The sequence below is a fragment of the Sus scrofa genome, chromosome 18 (assembly GCF_054392235.1).
Source record: "Sus scrofa isolate SSC_HxYL_T2T_F1_AM1 chromosome 18, Sscrofa_HxYL_maternal_Yorkshire_Landrace_v2.0, whole genome shotgun sequence".
NCBI classification, from domain to species: Eukaryota; Metazoa; Chordata; class Mammalia; order Artiodactyla; family Suidae; genus Sus; species Sus scrofa.
This window is the reverse complement of record NC_139400.1, coordinates 46,938,478-46,947,738: the sequence shown is the minus strand read 5'-3', so window position 1 is coordinate 46,947,738 and position 9,261 is coordinate 46,938,478. Positions and strand designations below refer to the sequence as shown.

The window sequence follows — 9,261 nt, the reverse complement described above, 5'->3', positions numbered from 1 at the left end:
TGCGTGAGTGTCCGCTCAGTGACCCTTTAACATCAGGGGCGAATGCTCCCCCCTCAGGTCGTGCTAAGCGCCTCCCTTTTGAACGTGCAGAGGCCTGGAGCTTAGTTCCACCTGCACAGAATGAGGATTACCGCATCTTTCTTCAATCACCTTTCCCCACGCCCCCCACGCCCCAGACCACCCTGCTGCTTTAGTCCTCATCCCATAAATACCCCAAGCCTTGCCCTAACGCCTTTCCTTCCTGCAAATTTCAGCATCTCGGCTTGCTGTGCGTTGGGCAAAATGAACCTGGTTCGGTCACAGTACCTCGATGGTACAGAGAGGAAAGGAACCAGGGACTGCCCCTGTTCGGTAAGGAACCCGGGAAGGAAGGCAATTCAGAGGCCAGCACACCTCTTGGGGTTGGAGCGGGGGGTGTCAGGGAGAGCCTCACAGATGTTAGAGGGGTTTGTCAAGAAGAGGAGGAAATTTCAAGAGGGGTACAATTCATTCCATGGCGAAAGCATAATGATGCTGAGAGGGAGTTTTATCATTTCTGACAACAGAGGAGAAAAATTAACTCAAAAATGAATTGTAATCCCCCAATTGTAAGTGGCAGAAGTAGGCCTAGAATCCTACTTTTTAATCGCGTTTTAAAACTGAACCTTACTAAGGCTCCTAACTGAAACATCACTTTCTCCAAATTTTACCAGCTACACCCAGATTTCCAGTCTCAGACCACAGATCCGGTTGACCTTGACAGTGATCATGGTGAAATTAACTGGACTCTAACTTCCGTGTATTGTTAATTTCCATCCAACACACCTGGATGTGACAAAATGGCAGAGACGTCCATCCTTCTTTCTCAAAGGACGAAACCAGAATTTGAAAGAGATTCGTAGTGATTTGACAAGGAAGCCCGGCTCTCTCCTTACAGGACTTCCTCTGCCTTGCTGTGCAGAGCAGCTCCCCAGGGACAGTTTACACACTTCCCGCCCCCAACAGCTGCCCAGGGAGAGCCCGTCTCTGAACTGAGCTGCTTCTGGGACAAGTGTCTGATGTTGGAAGCGTAGTACAAACCCCATTTGAAGTGTGGCTATCAAAAAGTCATCCATCCATCCATGTGTTTATTCATCATCTATTTCAATGCTCAGATTTTTCCAATTATCACTCGGAAGCTTGCATGTCGATGCTGCAGTGGGAACTCTGCTAGTCTCCGACCTGTAAATAAAAGTGGAGGAGTTCCTATCGTGGCTCAGCGATAATGAAGCTGACTAGTATCCAGGAGAACTCTGGTTTGATCCCTGGCCCTGCTCAGTGGGCTAAGGATCTGGCATTGCCGTGAGCTGTAGTGTAGTCACAGATGCAACTCGGATCCCAAGTTGTTATGGCTGTGGTGTAGGCTGGCAGCTGCAACTCCAATTTAACCCCCAGCCTGGGAACTTCCATGTGCTGAGGGTATGGCCCTAGAAAGAAAAAAAAAAAACCAAGGGAGCTCTATTCCCTGTCAATGTGCTCTTTGGGACACCGGCCAGGTGCCTGGGGTGGCAATGTTATTAGATGCTCAATAAATATTTGTTGAATAAATTTACTCCTTGAAACCAGCTCAGAGGTGGTGACTAGCCAGAGGGGATGGAGAAAAAGTACGCTTCTCTTCTCCTGGGAGATGGACTTGGTCATTATATTAGGAATAGAAATGCAAATCAGCGTGTGCTCAGAGCTGGTTGGAAATCTGTTCTTGCTATCCTTGGGTTAGGTTTTTAGGGGGATTAAAATAATGTATAAAATTGAAAGTTAGAAAACCTCCAAAGTGAACTAAGATGGATCTGAACAAGGAGATGCGGTCTTGAACCTCAAGGGGTACATGTGAGAAATGCCAGCTCGTCCTCATATATCTGCTGTCATAATGGAAACCATGAGGGGAATTTGGAGAAATAAGATTATTTGGGCCTGAGGTGGTAAGGGAAGTGTTTTTGCAGAGAGTAGGCATCATTCATTCTCCAAGAAAGATTTCTGGGCATCCCTCCAGCTAAGCCCTCAGACTGGAATGAGCAAGATTCCGTTCTTGCCTCCAGGGAGCTCAGGATACTGGAAGCGCAGACTCAGCTGGCGCTCAGGGTCCTAGTTCCTGCTGCTCTGTGAGACATGCGGGGGGCGGAGGATGCAGATAGATGGTAGGGTGGGTTTCTGGAGTAAGTGTCTCTGGAACTGGTCCTTGAAGATGAGTCGAAAACGGCAAAGGATAATTCCAGGCAGAAGGAACAGCATGGAAGGGCTTTGGGAAGAGAGTGAGGTTTGCTTTTGCTGCAGTGAGGGGGCTCAGAGATGAGGCCACAACTGCCGCAAAGACAGATCACAAAGGGCTTCATAGACTTCGCTGCCGGAACCACTGACCCAAGGCCGAGGGCAGAGGGTGCTGTGAAGACCCCTGATGTGAGTGAAAAGTAACGAGGGGCAGCTTGGCTCTGCCAGTGGAAAGAAATGAGACAGGAGAGACCTATGGTTATTCTGGGTGGCAGTACGAGTGTGAGGGAGGAATTTTCCACATGTTTGTGGGTGCAGTAAGTAGGCTGCGGTATCCGGAAGCGGTGGTGACTAATGCTGGATGCCAAAGGCTGGGAAGGGGTTGAGATTTTCCCTGCTTGCAAGTTAATGGATTTGCCTGCAACTCCTGAGCGGGGGGCCAAGGGCTTGATTCCCCGTAGCAAGAGCAGGAGCCAGTGCTGGCATGGTCACATCGGTTCCCTGAGCCCCAAGGCCCACAGGGGCCACACAGGTGGGTCTAGGTAGACACCCCTACACACAGTGGGTTAGGAAAGGGACCCTGGGCCTGGGGAGCTCACCACCTCACAGCAGCCTGCTCTATGTCCCAGAGAGACGTTTTCTTATCCCTTAAGGATGCTTGCTGCAAACACAACCTGGGACCGGCTAGAGAGCGATCAGGGCCTTGGCAGAAATTCACAGGAGTGCCGGAGACCCTTGGAGAAGTGCTTCCCAACACTGGAAAGTCTGTTAAGGGGTCATGGATGCCAGATAAGCAATTTGGAATTTCTCCTGTGGGCAAAGGGAAACCACCGTAGCTTTTTTGGAGTAACCAAGCCCTATTAAATTGGCGAGCTCAGGTGTTCCTATTGTGGCTCAGTGGTTTAGGAACCCGACTAGTATCCATAAGGATGTGGGTTCCATCCCTGGCCTCGCTCAGTGGGTTAAGGATCGGCATCGCCATGAGATGTAGTGCAGCCCCTAGCCTGGGAACTTCCATATGCTGCAGGTGTGGCCCTAAAAGAAAAAAAGAAAAAAAGAAAAGAAAAAAAAAATGAAGAGTTTAATCGGAAATGGCTGTGAGGGTGAGGCAGATTAAAGCTGTCCATGGATTCCTGGACATTGCTTTCCCAGAAGAGGTAAGATCTTTCTCCTCCTGCCCTTGACACTGAGCAGGCCCTGTGACCTGATTTGGTGGAAGTAACACCTGGGCTTAGAAGCTGGCATCATCCATCTCCTCAGTCTTAGGACTCTCTCTGGGAGCCCTGAGCCATGCAAGCAGGCAGACTCTGGGATTGCCATGTTAGAAAGGCCGCATCTAGGCTCTCCAGCTTCCAGCTGGCTCCACGACAGGTCCATGGGGGAAGCTGTCTTGGATCCTCCAGACCAGCCATCTGCCAGCTGGAAACCCCTGAGTGGCTTAAGTGGAGACCACGTGGAGCAGAAGAATCACCCAGCTGAGTCCTGTTCAAATGCAAGCAGAACCTTAAAATGTAATAAAATGGTTGTTGTTTGAAAACACTGAATTTTATAGCACAGGCATGCTTGTTTTATCGTGTTTCACTTTTATCACGAATTGCAGATACTGCCTTTTATTTTATTTTTTACAAATTGAAGGTTTGTGGCAACCCTGCATCAAGCAAGCCTAGAATCATCACCATTTTTCCAACAGCATTTGCTAACTTTACATCTGTATCACATTTTGGTAATTCTCACAATATTGCCAGCGTTTTCATTACTATGGTATTCTGTGACCAGTGATATTTAATGTTACTCTTGCAAAAAATTACGACTTACTGAAGGCTCAGATCATAGCAGTTGTTAGCAGTAAAGTATTTTTTAATTAAGGTATGTGTGTGTATATATGTATATATTGTTTTTAAGACATAATGCTCTTTCGCCCTTAACTGACTATAGCATAGTATGGACATAATTCTATGTGCACTAGAAACTGAAAAACTCATGTGACTCACTTTATTGTGATATTCTTATCGTGGTGGTCTGGATCTGAACCCGCAGTATCCCTGAGGTCTGCCTATAGCTAATAAGCTGCAGGTGAGATTGGAGGCAGGGAGCCCAACAAAGAGTTTGTACTAAATTGGGGAGGAGATAAGCAGGGCTTGTCTTAGAAAGCCACCAGAAGCGCGAGTCCTTAGGAGGGCATGGTGGAGGTGCTTAGCTGGATAAATGTCAAAATCTGCAATGGAGCCACCTCGGAGCGCTGCCTGCGCCTCCAATGTGGGTGCCATACATGCATCTGTGGGCTTTTGTTATGCCACATCCTTAGCCTGGGAACACCATCCATTGCCTCCTCTCCAGCTTCATCTTTTGAGTCAACTCCTCTTTCGTAGTCTTCTCCTAAAAGAGCACTCATCTCAGCCTCCTCTTTTCCCAGATCCCCGGGTTGCCTCTGCTGTGGGACTTGCCGGCTGCTTGATGTGAGCATCTCCCGCCCCTGGACTGGGGATCCTTCAGGTCAGACACTGGGTCTTTTTATTGCCAGGTCCTCAGGCGCCAGCTCCCTGTCTCAAGGCCTGGGTGTTCGAGGCACATGGTAGATGATCAACACATGATTTGCAAATGGAATGTTGGTTGAGTTTCTAGAACTGAATGCAAAGTTTGGTGGTTCTCTTGCTTCTTGTTCAAGTGGAAATTTCGTTCCTAGACAATTTTCACTGTGAAAAATCCCGACGTCTGGATCTCACTCCCAGGCATCTGATACAGTGGGTCTGGGTTGCGGCTTGGGCACCGAGAGTTGTAAGCTGCCCGCAGTCATGGTTGTGATCCAGCTGTCATTCCTGAGATGGCATTTCCATGTCTTAGACTCCTCTCCCCGGGATGAACCGTTTGCTCTTCATCAAGCCAGATGGGGTCAGCCTGCCCCAGGAGCAAGAGTCCAGAGGGAAATGCCTGCAAGGACTTGAGGATAAAGGCTGTGAGAGTGAACATGTGTGTGTGTTACATGTGCACATGTACGTGCTACCTGAGTGCTTATGGTGTAGCTTCATGATAACAGCTGAAGCCATGTATATATTTTTGAGTCTTATTTTTCTTCTCTAGAAAATCAGATTTACTCTTAATTTTTAAGGCCCTGGTATTGCTAAAATGGTCAGATGTCAATAGCCAAGTATCCTGGGAGAGGCCACATTGCAATGAGAGCAGAGCAAGAGCTGCCCACAGGGACAGGCACCTTGTCTATTTGCCTGTAGCATAGATGCAGCTGGCAGTTACATTTGGGGCTGTACCTTGGCGGCCTTGAATGCCGAGCTGAGTGAGAGTGTTTACTGCAGCAGGGGATGGGGTTAGTGAAAGGCCTCATCGGGGAGGGACAGATTGGAGCTGGGTTGTCAGGAGGTGAGTTTGGTGAGGCTGTGCACATGGCGATGGCGAGGGAGAGGTGAGACGGGAGGAGAGACCCCGTCGGAGAGGCAAATTCAGCTCTAGGTGGGAAGGGAAAGGGGCCTGAGCTGCTGGGGACCATGGGGCAGAGAGAAGGGATAGATGGTGGAGGGTGAGGTGGGGGGCTGCAGGGGCCCACGAGGCAAGACTTGGCCATGGGTGGCTGGGAGGAAGGAGGGAGGGAGGAGCAAATGACTCCGGCTCTGGAACCAGGGAAGGCTGCTTGCTGGAGGCCTGCATTCATCTGTTACCATGCCGGACCCCTCTTGAAAGCTGCTTGTCCACATAGGCCTGGCAGCCTTGGTAGACAGTGTGGAGGGGGCTGAGGGCTCAACTTGTAGTGTAACTCAGATCCGAGTTCAATTCCCAGCACTGGCCCTTTCCATGTGTGCGTCCTTGGGAGACTGATAGTTATAAAATATGCGGACAGACGGTTTGGCACGAGTATACAGTGAGAGCTCAGTAAATGTTAGCTGCTAGAATTACTGTCTTCTCTGTCTCTGATACACACACACACACACACACACACACACACACACACACACCTCTTTTGTGATTCTAAAACCTCCATCTGGATAAGGCAGTGGGCCAGGGCACCCATCCTCCAGGAGCTGTGGGTGTGGGCTGCAGAGGGCTCAGAGCTGCCCCCCTTCCCTCCAAATAGTCCTTAGCCCAACAGGAACCATCTCACCCAAGAGCCCCACCAACCACCCCCTCAACCCATCTAGTGACTAACTGGGACAGAGTACAAAAATGTGGCCTCTTCGGCTCATGGCAAAGTCAACTCTATGCTCAAATTTTTATTCCAGAGCGCGCCCCGTGGAAGGTTGAAGGCAGATGCCAGCTGAGGCTGTACCCCCTGCCTTAACCTCTCTCTCTCACCCCCCTTGCCTTGAGAGCATCCCCCTGGTAAAGCAAGGGTACTGAATCCCTGCCTTGGGCTCCTGGCAGCTTTGGGGAGCAGGTCCCACAGCCGACAGTCTGCTTAGTTCTCTATTTCAGGCTTCACCTCAGACACCATCGAGCCTGTGCTCCATGCTGTGGGGCCCAACAGGGCAAGCCTTGCTCCCTGCCCAGGCCTCTGGATCTCTGGCATGGGAAGGGGAACCTGCTGGAACAGGAGAGGCATTTAGATAACACTTAGACCCTCATCTGACTTCTCTGGGCCCTATTTGCATGTCACCTGGGACCCTCTCTGCCCTGTGGGGTTGCTGTTTTGCCCCCCAACTTGGCTCTGAGCATCCATGGGGCAGGTACTGCAGCTGAGTGGTTTCTGCATCCCCTGCACTCAACATGGGCCTGCACACAGTTTGAGGAACCACATTTACTTGGAATGAAAAACAGTTACAGCCAATATCACCAAAGAAAGCAGCCAGCGATGGCCAAAGGGAAGGGTCTTGCCTGGGCCCATGGAGAGATGGGCCTGCCTGATAAGATGGAAGAGCGCAAAGAGAAGCAGCCATCAGTCACTGGGCAGAATCACATGTACCTTTCTGGGTACATCTCACCATCTCCATTTTACCCATGAAGTCTTCGAGGCTCAGAAAAATGACATTTATAAAAACCCCAAGAAAGTGGTAGAGTCGGATTTCAATCACTTGCCTGGCTATACTCTCGCCAAGATCACAGGGTCGGAAATCACATCTTGAAGAGCTGGGAGTTACTCTTCTGGGGGTCTGCATCCCTACTGATGTTTGAGCTGAAAAGGACTGGCTGGTGGCTGTGTTGGAGGCAGACTGCCCGGGCATTGGAAAGAGGTGGGAAGGGAGTTTGGAAATGAATCCAGTCTTCTAATGGGGGCAACAGAGTCGGGAGCATCACTGTAGCACGGCTCTGAGGAGTCAGGCGACAGAGGCAGGGCCAATGCAGTGGACTGTCCAGCAAAGGGAGACAGCGGGCTGGATGCCTGATTCCCTCAGACCTTCTGGCCCTGGGCAGGCGGGAGCCCTGGGCGCTGAGCTGTGTGACTCTCCCTGGGCTCCGCTTCTCATCAATCAAGGGAGCGGGGTGGCTGGAAGGTTTCTTCCAGCTCCAAGTCCTTGATTCTCAATCAGTGAAAGGTCTGATGTTTCCCATCCCTCTTTGCTCCTCTCTGTGTAAATCCTGGGCTGCAGACCAGTGATCCAAGTCCCTGGGCCCAGCCAAGGCGACAGAAAGCCTGACTTTCTCAGCCTTGAAAAGAGCTGACAGGCTGTTCTCTGGGCTCCCCTCTGCAGGGAGCATTGACAAGAGCTGGAAGAGGAGACTGGCACGGGAGCCTTCTTGAGTTGTTCCACAAAGGACCTCTTCTCTTTCCCAGGCATGATGACAAATACTGCGGCTCCCTCTGGCTGTAAAGGCCGGGGGGCGTGGACAAGGTTCCCATGCCTGGGCTCTTAGGAAAACTGCAAGCAAAGAAAAAAATGTGCATGGGTTTTTGGCTACGCTTCTTGACTTGATGCCAGATAACCCCTGGGTTCAAAATTACATCACTATTGACTATCTGGGTAATTTCTCTGTTTGACCATCTTGGAAGAATAGCTACCTTGGCAACAGATTGTTATCAGCTCCCTAATGATTTGTGCTGGGGAGCAGTTTCCTTTATGCTGAAAACCGGTGGCCTAAAAGCTGGAGCTGACCAGCTGCCACCTCCCAGGTCTCTGAGTGGATTGTGCAGTATCGAGAACTGGAGCTGGGCTGGACAGACTACTTTGTTAGGCAGTAAGGGCCAGGCCAGTGACGCTGGGATTCCCAGTGTCACCCTCAGCTGTGGACTCAGCAGAGCCCCTGGGATGCTCAGTCTTTACCCATTGCAGGTGGCTCAGTGCTGAAGGAGGGGCTGATATGACACATCTAGCACTGGCCCCATGAGCTGGCCTGTCTTTCTGAGGCCACTGGGAGTTCTGTTCCTGGTCCTTCCACTCTCCCTTGCTTCTTACTCGGCTCACCAGATGCCATGCATTGGCCTCTGTGCTTCAGATGAATTAAAAAACACACCGGATTATTCAGGAAAGATCTAAAGGAAATTCCCGGGAGACTCACAGCATTTCTGAGTTACGAGGGAGCACTGGCCAGAGTTGGGAAATAGAGCGAAAGCTTATAGGTTTCAAAAAGAAGAAGGGGAGTTCCATTGCGGCACAGCAGAAACAAATCCGACTAGTAACCATGAGGTTGCAGTCAGATCCCTGGCCTCACACCCCTCAGATCCTGTGTTGCTGTGGTGTAGGTCAGCAGCTGTAGCTCTGATCCCTGGCCTCACACCCCTCAGATCCTGTGTTGCTGTGGTGTAGGTCAGCAGCTGTAGCTCTGATTGAACCCCTAACCTGGGAACCTCCACATGCTGGGTGAAGCCTCAAAAAGCGCAAAAAAAAAAAAAAAGGCAAAGACACTCCAAATAATTGGCTTTTGCATATGAGACTGGGCGGGGGCGTGGGGAGGGGGCTGAGAGACGAGCATCCTCAAAATGGCATTGGGCCAATGAACGGCCTTGGGGAAATTGTGTCCTGAGAGCCACAAAGGGTTGGCACGTGTTCCTTGGCACTCATCTTCAGAGCCTGGTTCATTCGGGAAAAAATTTGGTGCACAGGAAACCAAGTCCTGGGGCTGACAAGCTGAGCAGAGCTCCGTGATCTTCACCAAGCA

The 9,261-nt window shown here is 50.6% G+C and overlaps 1 long non-coding RNA gene across 1 annotated transcript; it reads left to right on the top strand.

Moving 5' to 3' along the window:
- The first annotated feature begins 230 nt into the window (after nucleotides 1–230).
- Nucleotides 231–8,997, top strand: LOC146395021 (uncharacterized). Its single transcript, XR_014834252.1, has 3 exons — nucleotides 231–351; nucleotides 4,637–8,845; nucleotides 8,910–8,997. It is a non-coding gene; the product is annotated as an uncharacterized LOC146395021 (long non-coding RNA).
- The last annotated feature ends 264 nt before the right edge of the window (nucleotides 8,998–9,261 follow it).